Genomic DNA, 11,257 nt, shown 5'->3' on the forward strand with positions numbered 1-11,257 from the left:
TGCCGGCAGCCATGCGAGTCCGCCGTGTTGGTGGTGTGTCCTCCCGTCCCGGGTGAGCCGTTGGATGAGACAGCCCCCACTGCACCGCGGCCACAACCTCACGAGAGACCCCAACTGAGGATTGCCCAGCTAAGCCGTTCCTGAATTTTCGACCCACAGGAGGAAACGGAGATGACAAATGTGGTTTTTGTAAGTGACTAGGTTTTGAGGGTAATTTACACAGCACAAGATGTGAATACACTTGTTATTGAGTCGCTGTCTTTCGTGAGCTCCAATCTCCTGCTGGCACAGACTTCTTGGTTTACTGGGCACTCTGCCTAAAATGGACGCCAGTGAGTGGCATGGCCGGGACCAAGCCTGGGTTTCTCAGACCGCGCTGTGCCTGGGAAGCAGGAGGTCTCTGGGCACAGTCATCCTACGGATCACCGAGGGAGAAGACCCCCGGAAGAGGCCCGACACATGTTCCAGCTGCCCTGGCACCGGCCCCTCACCCCTGGGCAGAGATGGGCACAGCTCAGCAGGGAGCTCGGGGCCCTGAGTGAGAAGAAGCCATGTCGTAATTCCACAGTGGACCCTGGACATGGACAGTAGGTGTAGGGCTAGGCAGGGACACTTTGTTGCAGGGCTGCTCAGGTGGCTTAGAAACGTGAGCGATTCTTAAGTTTCCGCTAACTGAATACGCCGGCGGCCAGGCCCCACCCCCTCCCTTACCCCAGAGGGAAACCGTGGTCCGGATTCCTGTCTCTGCAGATTCATGAAGCGCATTTTTGTCTGTCGCATGAGCAGGATCATGGAGCGCACACCCTCTTGTGTTTGGTCTTCCTTGTTCACCCCCGTCTTTGTGATTCTTCCCTGACGCCCCCGTCTTTCATCCATCCCCAGGCGGAGGGCGTCCGGGGAGCATCCGTTTTGGGGCATGGGAGGAGCAAGTGGATGCACTCGGCTGAGTGGCCTCGCTGGGCCGCCGGGCGCACGTCGGCTGAACGGCAGTGCACACCACCCGCCCGCCGTCCTCCGGAGGACCCAGCACACTCCCGGGAGCAGCGTGGGAGACTTCACGTGCCCGGCCTTATTTTCTACACTTTGCAATTTAGCCCTGTGGGTGGGGGTGCCGGTCCTGAGCCACAGTTCCCTTCTGTTTCCCAGTGGCTGACAGATTCGTGCCCTTTCACAGGCTTACTGAGCTCCTTCTTTTCAAATGCTTTTAGGGGCGCCTGGGGGCTCAGTCTGTTAGGCGTCTGGCCTCGGCTCAGGTCATGATCTAGCGGTTCATGGGTTCAAGCCCCGCGTCGGGCTCTGTGCTGACAGCTAGCTCAGAGCCTGGAGCCTGCTTTAGATTCTGTGTCTCCCTCTCTCTCTCTCTGCCCCTCCCCTGCTCAAGCTGTCTCTTTCTCTCTCTCTCTCTCTCTCTCTCTCTCTCTCTCTCTCTCAAAAATAAATAAAACATTTAAAAATTTAAAATAATGCCGGGGGAGGCTCAGCTGGTCAAGCGACCCTTGATTTTAGCTCAAGTTATGATCTCGCAGTTTGCGGGTTCGATGCCTGAGTTGGGCTCTGTGCTGACAGCACGGATCCTGCCTGGGACTCTCTCTCTCCCCCCACATGCTCTCTCGCTCTCCCTCTCTCAAAAATAAATAAACATTTAAAAAATAATACAATACTTTTGTCTGGAGAAGCAGGCCTCTCGAGAGAAAGAGAGAGAGAGGACCCAGCAGTGAGCGTCTCCTGCACGCAGGTGACACGTTTCATTCCCTTCCCCTAAGAGGACCCCAAACACACGAACGAAACTGCTAGGTAATCATGGGTGCGAAGCACACCTCCGGGTGACGGTCTCCCCACAGACGCGCCTCGTGTGGCTACAACCCACTGGAATATCTCCCCCCAACGAGTCGGTTCCCAGAATCACAGTTACAGAGTTCCGTCCCCCCTCCCCCCACCTCCAGAACATTCCCCCGGGGATTTCTCCGTAAGCGTCTTCCCGGGACTTTATTTTGGCGGAGGTGAGCATCTGGTGACAGGTGACTCAGACCCTTTCCTGAAGGGACAGTGCAGGCCACGCCGCGTGGAGGCCACAGGGCCCCCCCCCCGCCCCCGCCCCTGAGGAAACGCTTCGCCCTGTTCCCAGACACCCCCTCGGCCGTCCCCGAGCTGACCCGGGATCGCCGTGCCCCACGGTCTGTCTCCACGTTCACGGCGGGGCGGGGACTCTGGGTTCTGTGCTCAGTGAGGCACGTGGATCCCTGGCTAGTCGGCAGCAGAAAAAAAATCACATCTACTATGCGTCCCGTGCTAGGTGCTAAGGGTGCAGGTTGCACAACAGAGGTGACGGTCTGTGGGCTCTGGCGTGTAGCCAGCGGAGGAGGGACACACAGCAAAGAAGCCCGATGGCTCAAAGCCCCGCGAGGATTCTCAGACTCCGCTGGGGGCAGATGGAAAGTGTGGGGCCACTTCGGCCAGCAGTTTCCTAAACAGACACCCGCTCCTCTCCTAGGGGCCGGCGGCCCGACCGTGGGCGTTCGCCGGAGACATGGAAACAGACGTCCACAAAAAGCTTTGTTTCTTGCAGTTTCCTTCACGACGGCCCCAAACTGGAAACAAGCAGTCTCTCCAGGAGGGAAGGACACAGACGGTGGTCCGGGCACACAATGGGCTAAACTCGGCCACAGACCCAGCGCCGGGTGAGCAAAACAGCCCGCTTGTTTTCAAGATAAGACGGTTAGAATTATCCCAGGGCGATGGGGTGGGGGCCTGGGGGCCACGTTCTGGGGACAGTAGGAAGGTCCCGCATCTTCAGGCGGGGAAGTCACACGGATGCATGAACTGGTGTTGAACCTGATGGAAGGGTGCACTGAAACCTGGACATTCCACTGTATGGAATTGCACCTCGGTTTAAAACATCGAATTAAAACAGGAAGTACGACAGGGCCAGAAAAGCCAGGGACGGCGTGGGGGTGGGGCGGGAGTAGGCACCCCCGGGGGTGGGGGGGTAGGACGGTCTCTAAGGCAAGAAGATGAGAAGTGGGCAGGGGAGCGTGCTCCAGGCAGGGGCACTGCTGGTGCAAAGGTCCTGTGGCTGCCGCCTGGGGGGTGGCTGGGGAGAGCCCTTCCTGAGCCACCGGTCGGTTCTCAGTTCATGGCCCTGCGGTCTGCTGTGGCCATCAGCTCTGGCCTCGCTGCCCGCCGGGGCCCTGGGCTCACCCCGGGCTCCCTGTGGTCTCCACTCGTGGCTTCCTATATATTGTTTCTTTCATCTTGGTATTAATTTATGCCATTTTCTTATATTTTATTCACATGTATAAGTTGACTGTAACCTCTTATTTGGGGGCTAGGAGGGAAAACATGGTATTTTTTAAAAATATAAAGTGAATTAAATGTAACCTGTGAGCCAGCCCAGGTACATCCAATGGCACCACGGGCCCCTCCCTCCAAGAAAAGAACAGTGAGAGAAGCAAACACTGAAATCCTGCAGGCGGTTCTACGCCCCGCCCCCCTGCCAGGGGGCGGAGTCCCGGGGAGCCTGGGGGGCGGTGAACCCGCAGGGCCTGGTTCAGGCCCCACCCTCACACCTCATCTCCCTCGGGTCGGCTGTGGGACCCACGCGCCAGGGACCCCAGCCCTCGGGGCGCTGAGTGTGTTTCCCACACCTCGCTGCCTCTGACCTGCAGCTGAGGACATCACTGGGCGCTCGGCTCAAGAGACAGGTGTGCCTTCCAAGGCAGCAGGAAACATGGGTGTGTGGACCCGTCGTTTTTGTTTTATTTTCAAGAGGGAGGGGGATCAAGCATGAGTGGGGGAGGAGCAGAGAGAAAGGGACACGGAATCCAAAGTAGGCTCCGGAGTGCAGAGCCCGACTCGGACTTCAAACCCACGAGCCGCGAGATCATGACATGAACTGAAGTTGGATGCTTAACCACCTGAGGCACCCAGGGGCCCCTGCACTGGACCGACTCTAAAGGTCGGTCTCCACGGCGCCTTCCAAAGGGACTCTGAAGGCTCACCGTCCTTAGACACAGCACCCATGAGCTCTGGTCCTTTCTCTGCCACAAACTGCTGTGTGACCTCAGGAATACTGCACAACCTCTCTGAGCCACAGCTTCCTCCTGTTACCCAGAAAGTGAGGGGGTTGGCCCTGGCTGTCTCATTCAGGGCTCTTCAGCAGAGCACCCGTTCCAGTGACTGGTTACTAAAATGAATGACACAGTTACTTAAAGCTTCTCCTCTGACACGTAGGCTGGGGATTCTGTGTGTAAGTGAGGCGGTCGGTTGAGGTCAAGTCTTCATTTATTGCTCTGCTTCTGACCAGTCCTGGGGGTCTGGCCAAGCAAGGCTTTGAAGAAGCACCTTTAAAGGGGCGCCTAGCTGACTCAGTCAGTTAAGGGTCCAAGTTCAGCTCAGGTCATGATCTCACGGTTCGTGGGTTCGAGCCCCATGTCAAGCTCTGTGCTGACAGCTCAGAGCCTGGAGCTGCTTCCAATTCTGTGTCTCCCTCTCTCTCTGCTCCTCCCCTGCTCATGCTGTCTCTCTCTGTCTCTCAAAAATAAATAAAAAACATAAAAATTAAAGTGCGTGTACTTTCGGTCACGGCCTGTGTGACTTACAGCTACAGAGGACTGTGGGTGCTGGTGGAGTGAGGAGCTCTGACGTTACAGCACAAAACAGGAGCCCCCGGATGGCGATTCCGGAAACCCGGCCAAGACGGTCTCACCAGCCGATGGCTCTGACCTGAAACCTCCGGGCCCTAAAGAAGCCCCAACGCCTCCGGTCCCCGTGTCACAGGAGAGGCCTGTGAGCGTCCAGGGGAGAAGCCACACGCCCCCGCTCCCAGCCGGCGGGCAGGGTCAGTGCCATGGAGACGGGGCCCGTGTGACGCCAGGCAGTCCCCCCTGTGATCTGCCTCCCCATCACCCAACCCCGGTCTGAGCCTGAGAAAAAAATCCCAGTTAAGGGACCGTCCACAAAACACCTGCATAGTCCTTGTCAACACAGAGCACGAAGCGGGAGACGGTGCCCGGTCCCAGAGGCCGCGTGTGCCGGGACCTCCGGGAGGAGGGGACGGAGCAGGAAGGCCAGGGAGGCTGCGGGTCGGGAGCAGGGCGGGAGCACCCCGGACACAGGGGGGCCCACCTGCCCGGCCGGGGCGGGGCGAGGGCGGGGCGGGGGGGCACCCAGAGGAACAAGCCAGACCGGGCGGGGGAGGCGTGGAGGCCACGGCGGACCGGGGGAGGCTGTCGGGACTTGGGGAGCTGTGCGCAGGTTTGAGACGTGCGTAGGGACTGGCACAGGCAGGCCCGGGCAAAAGGCTGACGTGGGCCAAGTCACCGTGCCCGGCTTCGTGACCTCCCCAAGGTGCGCTGGCGAAGCCACAGGAGCCCGGCGGGAGGGCAGAGCGGGGGCCCGAGGCCAGCACCAGGCCCGGATGGGGCCGCGGGTGGCAGCCTGGACCTCTCCCCTCCGTTCCGGCCCGCAGCTCCCTGCCCAGGAAACGTGGGGCCAGAGAACGTATGCCAATCACACCTCCTCACCAGCAGCTCCTGTCAAAGGCTCCATTTCCACCACAAACGGGGCGTTCAGACACTTGCCCCGAAGCGCCGTGTGAAAGCATGAAAAATCATTACACGCCAGAGGCCGTACGTGGGCAGAAATAATTCCGGTCTGGTGTCAAAGGGAAAGGATTGAGTCTTGAGTGTCAAGGGTAATGTTTGCACGCCACGCCCAAGGCAAACAGGGGTGCAGCTAGAGACGGGGGCTTTCTCTGCGGACCCGTGGGGGTGGAGGAGGTTCGCGGGGGCCTCGTGTGGGAACCCAGTGCCCAGCCCGACGGCCAGGACAGCGGGGAGCCAAGCGTCCCCCTGGGGGAGGAGGAGAGGAAGCGGAATTACCAGGCAAAGCCCCCGCGGCCCCTGCAGGCCCCTCCGAGGGCTAAATGCATGAAACTAGCAATTTGTCTGCCTAATAGCCACGTGGCCCTCGTCAAATGGATTTCTAAAGGCTTTTAATACTTCATCACGCAGCATGACAACCGCGACCAGGCTCCCGAGGCTGGGGACCGAGGGCGGGGACGGCCGCTGAGTGGTGCCAGGCAGGGACCGGAGAGCCACAGAGCTCTCGGCCACACCTGGCTCCCTGCCAGGGCTCCTGCGGCAGCAAGGCCCCCACGGAGCGCTGCGACCGTCCGGCCGCCTCCCGCCGCCCTTTGTTCCCGCAGGGTCAGGGTCCCCGCCCGCAGAGCCGGGCGTGTTGCCCACCTGACTGGTCCCAGGGCACTCTCAGCCAAGGCAGGGTGGGCACATTACTTGCTCTGTCTGTGCCTCAGTTTCCTCATTTTTCAAAAGAGACTCATACTATTCCCAACGTAATGAGGGCTTACGGTAGTGCCTGGGAGGGGACACGCTGGCAAAAACTGTCAGCTCCCACCCATCCGTCCATCCATCCGTCCATCCGTCCGTCCATCCACTCATCCGTCCATCCATCCGTCCGTCCATCCACCATCCGTCCACTCACACAACCACCCATCCATCTACTTCCTCGTCCATCTATCGTCCGTCCATTCACCCATCTACCCACACATCAATCCACCCATCCATCCATCCACCCATGCACCCACCCAGCCTCCCATCCATCCATCCATCTACTCACACAGCTACCCATCCGCCGACTGAGTCTGATCTGGTATAAGCTGAACCCCTCTGTCCCCCCCCCCCCCGCCCCCGGCAGCACCTCAGAGATGAGGGGATTGCCAGTATGGACCACACTCTGCACACACAGCTTACCCATCGCTTAGCCAACATCAAGAAGCTTCCACGAATGTAATCACAATGTAAACCTACATGGACTATACTCTGTGGGGACAAGGACCTGCTCTCCTGTCATCCAGCCCCTGGCACTGTAAGTGGCCCAGAGAAAGAGGATCATCTATATCCGTTCAAGTTGAACTGACTTCTACATCAGACTGTGGTCGTGCAAGACAGTTTCCTCGATCAGTCACGTCACAGAGCAGAAGAGAGACTCTGTGTGCACAAGTGCACCAGAGAACATTATCGAGAAAGTGAAGACAGCCTACAGGATGGGAGGAAATATTTGCAAATCACATAACTGGTAAGTGCTTCACATCCAAAATATATAAAGAGCTCCTACAATTCAACAACAAAAAGACAAACAACCCATTGAAAAACAGGTGAGGGAATGGGATAGATATACAAAGAACATATACAAATAGCCAATAAACACATGAAAAGATGTGTGACATCATTAGTCCTCAGGCCGATGCAAATCAGAAGCACGATGAAATGCCATTTCACACCCATTGGATGGCTGCGATGAAAAAAAAGAAATGCAAAATGCCACGTGTTGGTGAGGATGTGGAGAAACTGGAACTCCTCCGTGCATTGCTGGTGGGAATGTCAGATGGTACAGTCCTTGAGGGAGGCAGCCAGGTGGGTGAATGTCTGACGCTTGGTTTCAGTTCAGGGCATGCTCTCACAGTTCATGAGTTCGAGCCCCACCCCGGGCTCTGCGCTGACAGCACCGAGCCTGCTTGGGATTCTCTCTCTGCCTCTCTCCCTCTTGTGCACTCTCTCTTGCTCTCTCTCTCTCTCTCAAAATAAATAAGTAAATTTAAAAATAAATAAAAATAAAGGTAGGATCCAGCCATTCCACTTCTAGGTATATGTCCAAAAAAAAAAAAACCACCCTGAAAACAGGAACTCAGACCGGTACTTGTGAGCATATTTTCACTGGAGAGCCGTTCACGGCAGCCAAAAGGTGGAAATAATGCGCGGGTCCACTGACAGACGAATGGACAAACGAAACGAGGTGTTTATAGAAGGGACTATTGCTCAGCGTCCCAAGAACCGGAACCGACCCGCCAGGACACGGGTCAGCCCGGGCACACGCGGGGAGCACACAGGCCAGACGCCGAAGCCCAACACGCACAGCGCGGACATCCAGGACAGTCAGAGTCTCGGAGGCCAGAAAGAGAACCGGGGCGCGTTTCCGTTCGGGGCGACAGAACGAAGTACTGGCCACAGCGGTGACGCTGGGCATGGCCGTGGGTGCCCTCGAGGCCGGCGCCCTGTGCCCCGGAAGTGACCGCGGCGTTGTGGGATGTATACTGAACCTCAGTTCACGAGAACAAAACCAAAAGACCCCAACGCAGTTCCCTCACCTCCTGCCCCCTCAGCCCCAGGTAAAAGAACTGGGTTTTTCCTGCTCCAAAAACCAGGGGGCTGTGAGCCTCCGCGGCCTGCAGCCACCACACCCAGCGTGTGCCGAGTCCCTCTGCCTTTGCCACACACCCAGAATCTGCCCTCCACCCGGGTCTCCGGCACCTGGGACCTGGGACCAGCCTCCTCCCTTCCCCCTCGGCCTGTCCTCTTCGGGATCCTGCCTGCACCTAAGTCATCTCCTGTCCCCTCCCGCTTCGGACCCCTCGGGGTTAAGTGGCCAGAGGCCCATCACAGTCGGGACTGCCCCTCTGGCTCCCTCCCCCCAGAGGCCACGGCAGCTCTAGGGACTCTGACCCGCGGCTCCCACTGCCCGAAGGCGGTTCCCCATCTCCTCCAGGTGCGTGCTCCCGTGTGTCCATCCCCCCCCCCTCCCCTGGGCACCCTGTTCATTCCCCACCCCCGCCCTTCCTGTATCCGCTCCTTCCGGCTCCACTGCGCTTTGTGGGACAGACTGCCACCCGGCTCATTAGATGCGTCATTCTTCCGCATGGGCAAGAAAGTGTCGCGAGGGCCACGCCCGTGTCTGCTCTGCCCCCCAGCCCCCAGGACACAGTGCCGGGCACCCGGAAGGCGCTCTGGAACTGTCTGCTGAGCAGACGAATGGAAGCTCCAGGAGACAACAGGGAGATTCAACGCACGGCCAAGGCCGCCGGGGGTTCAGTCCTGCCTCTTGCACTTATCAGCTGTTGGACTTGGAGTCATCTCTCTGTGCCTCAGTTTCCTCCTCTGTAAGCGGGGAATCCACAGGGCCCCCCCCCCCACAGAGTGAGTGACACGGTGGAGGGGCGGTACGGACTTACGCATCCCCACGGGCCTTTCCCTCCTCCTCCCCTCCTCCCCTGTGCCCAGGCTCCCATCTGTGGAGACAGGCTCACGGGGCATCCCAGCAGGGTCCTGAGGTAGGCCCAGGAGTGAGCTGGGCGGACACATCCGGGGCGGGGGGAGGCCCCTCCGACGCACCCTAACTCCACCAGTCCTTGCCGGATTAGTCAGTAAGGAGGGGAAGTGGCGTCCATAACAGTCACAGGCGCAGCGCTGGTGGTGGTGAGCCAGTTCTCATGCGGGATGGAGACCCCAAGCAGGGAGGCTGCGGGCTCACTAGCAGCCAGCGGGTTTGCAGATAAAGCCCAGAGTGGTTGAATTAGTTGGCCAAAGTCACAGCTGCAGGCAGCAGGGCAGGGGTGGGGACCGAGCTCCAGGACTGCACTGCCCGGCAAGGGAGCCCGGTCCGGAGGAGCTGGAGTCTGCCCGCAAGTGCCAGGGGCGGCCCCCGGGTCGTCGTGATGCCCCAAGAGCTCAGGAGTGGCCCTGAGGCTCAGCGTGGTCTCAGGAGGCTCAGCGTGGTCCCAGGGGGCTCTGTCACAGTCTCCTGCGTGCCTCTTGCAGTGGGACAAGGCACCCAGGAGCAGCTCAGGAAGGGGCATTGGGGCCCCTGTCCTGAGGTCTGGCACCTGTGAGCCCCGGCCCAAGGCAGAGGGACCCGGGAGAGCTTCCCTTCACAGCTGGCCCCGACGCAGCTGAGTCCATGGTTATGTTTCGGAGCGGATCCACCAGAGCCCCCCCACCCCCGCGGCCCCACAGCTGAGACACGGCTCACCAGCCCTGCCCCCACTTAAGGACCAGAGAGACCGAGTGCAGCCCTGATGGGCGATTCTGCCGATGGCGGGGCAGAGGGTGGCCTAAGCCTCACAGGGACCACCAGGTACTGACTCTGTGGTCTCAGTCTCTTTGCCTGTCCAATGGGGATGAGTGCCTGGAGGGAGGATTAAAGGCCAGATGTGCTGAATTCCGAGCCCGGATGAGGTTCGAGCTTGGTCGGATGGTCGCAGATGCTGAGTCTGGGGCGCCTGTGACCAGCCGCTCGGGGCGTGGGTCGTGTCTACAGTGTGAGCTCCCGTGAGGCCACTGGAGAAGGCAGCCCGGCCTGGCCAGGGGCCCCTTCCCTCCTGCACCCGGCTGCGGGCGCCAGGGTCCCTCTCTTCCTCCTGGGCCCTTCCTGTGCTGAGTATACAGTGTTCCTTCTAGAAAGATGCCAAATTGGGCCGTTTAAGGAGCAGTCATCAGGATGCGTTTTTCCGTGGGAATCCAGAAAGAGCAAAGGGGGGAGGGGAGGCGGAGCAGGGGGAAGGAATGAAAAGGAGGGCTTCCCAGCTACAGTTAGCGGAGGGCACACAGTCCCCACCAGGGGCCCGGGAGGGTGCCCACCCTCTGGCGCGGAGGTCTGGCTAACCTCTGACCTGGGTGGGGAAATCACCCAGGAAACACCGCTGGGTCATTTATTTTGAAATTATTGGTATAAAAATATCCAGGGTCGGGATTTATGTGCAGGGAGGGGCCAGGAAGTCAGGGGCTCCCCCCTCCCAACTCCAGTCAAACCTCATTTGTTGGCCCCCCCCCCCCCCCCCCCCCCCCCCCCCCCCCCCCCCCCCCCCCCCCCCCCCCCCCGCGCGGCTCCCCGTAGTTTCCATTAAGACTTCAAGTCACAGGAGTTACTTTATATCGCAAATAAATCTTCAGAAGAGCACGGAAACATTATGTGTGTTAATAGCGCCTGTAAAAACATCCGAAAACCTTCCATCCGCCGGCCGAGGACGCGCGCGGCTGGGAGGCGCTCTCCGGGGACTGGGGACCGCGGCCGCCTGGCGGACCCTGCCCCCTGCCCGCCGGGCCTCCCGGTGGTCTGTCCGTTGTCTGTTTGTCTGCGGGTGACCCCGGCGACCCGCGGCCGACAGGGCCCTCCTCCCTCCCCCCCCGCCAGGGAGCAGCGCGGGGCGGGTCCCCACCGCGGAGACAGGGGCCGGTGTCCTGCCCTTCGTGTGCCCCTCAGTCCCGGGGCAGCGGCCGTGCCGGGCCTCCCCGACGCCGAGGACGCCACGCCACCGACCCTCCGCGCCCCCCCGCGCCCCCGGCTACTCACGGGCTGCGGCGGCTCCCTGGCGGGACAGCCCCTCGAGGCCGATGTCACCCTCCAGCATGGCGCGGCTGGCTGCCGGTCCCGGTGCGCCTCGGCCGCCGCGCGCCCAGGAGAGGGG

The 11,257-nt window shown here is 60.1% G+C and overlaps 1 long non-coding RNA gene across 1 annotated transcript; it reads left to right on the plus strand.

Moving 5' to 3' along the window:
* The first annotated feature begins 2,628 nt into the window (after positions 1 to 2,628).
* Positions 2,629 to 4,960, plus strand: LOC115306133. The gene is made up of 2 exons (XR_003915205.1): positions 2,629 to 2,678; positions 4,601 to 4,960. It is a non-coding gene; the product is annotated as an uncharacterized LOC115306133 (long non-coding RNA).
* Positions 4,961 to 11,257: the final 6,297 nt, after the last annotated feature.

Source organism: Suricata suricatta, chromosome 11, assembly GCF_006229205.1.
Source record: "Suricata suricatta isolate VVHF042 chromosome 11, meerkat_22Aug2017_6uvM2_HiC, whole genome shotgun sequence".
Classification (NCBI taxonomy): Eukaryota; Metazoa; Chordata; class Mammalia; order Carnivora; family Herpestidae; genus Suricata; species Suricata suricatta.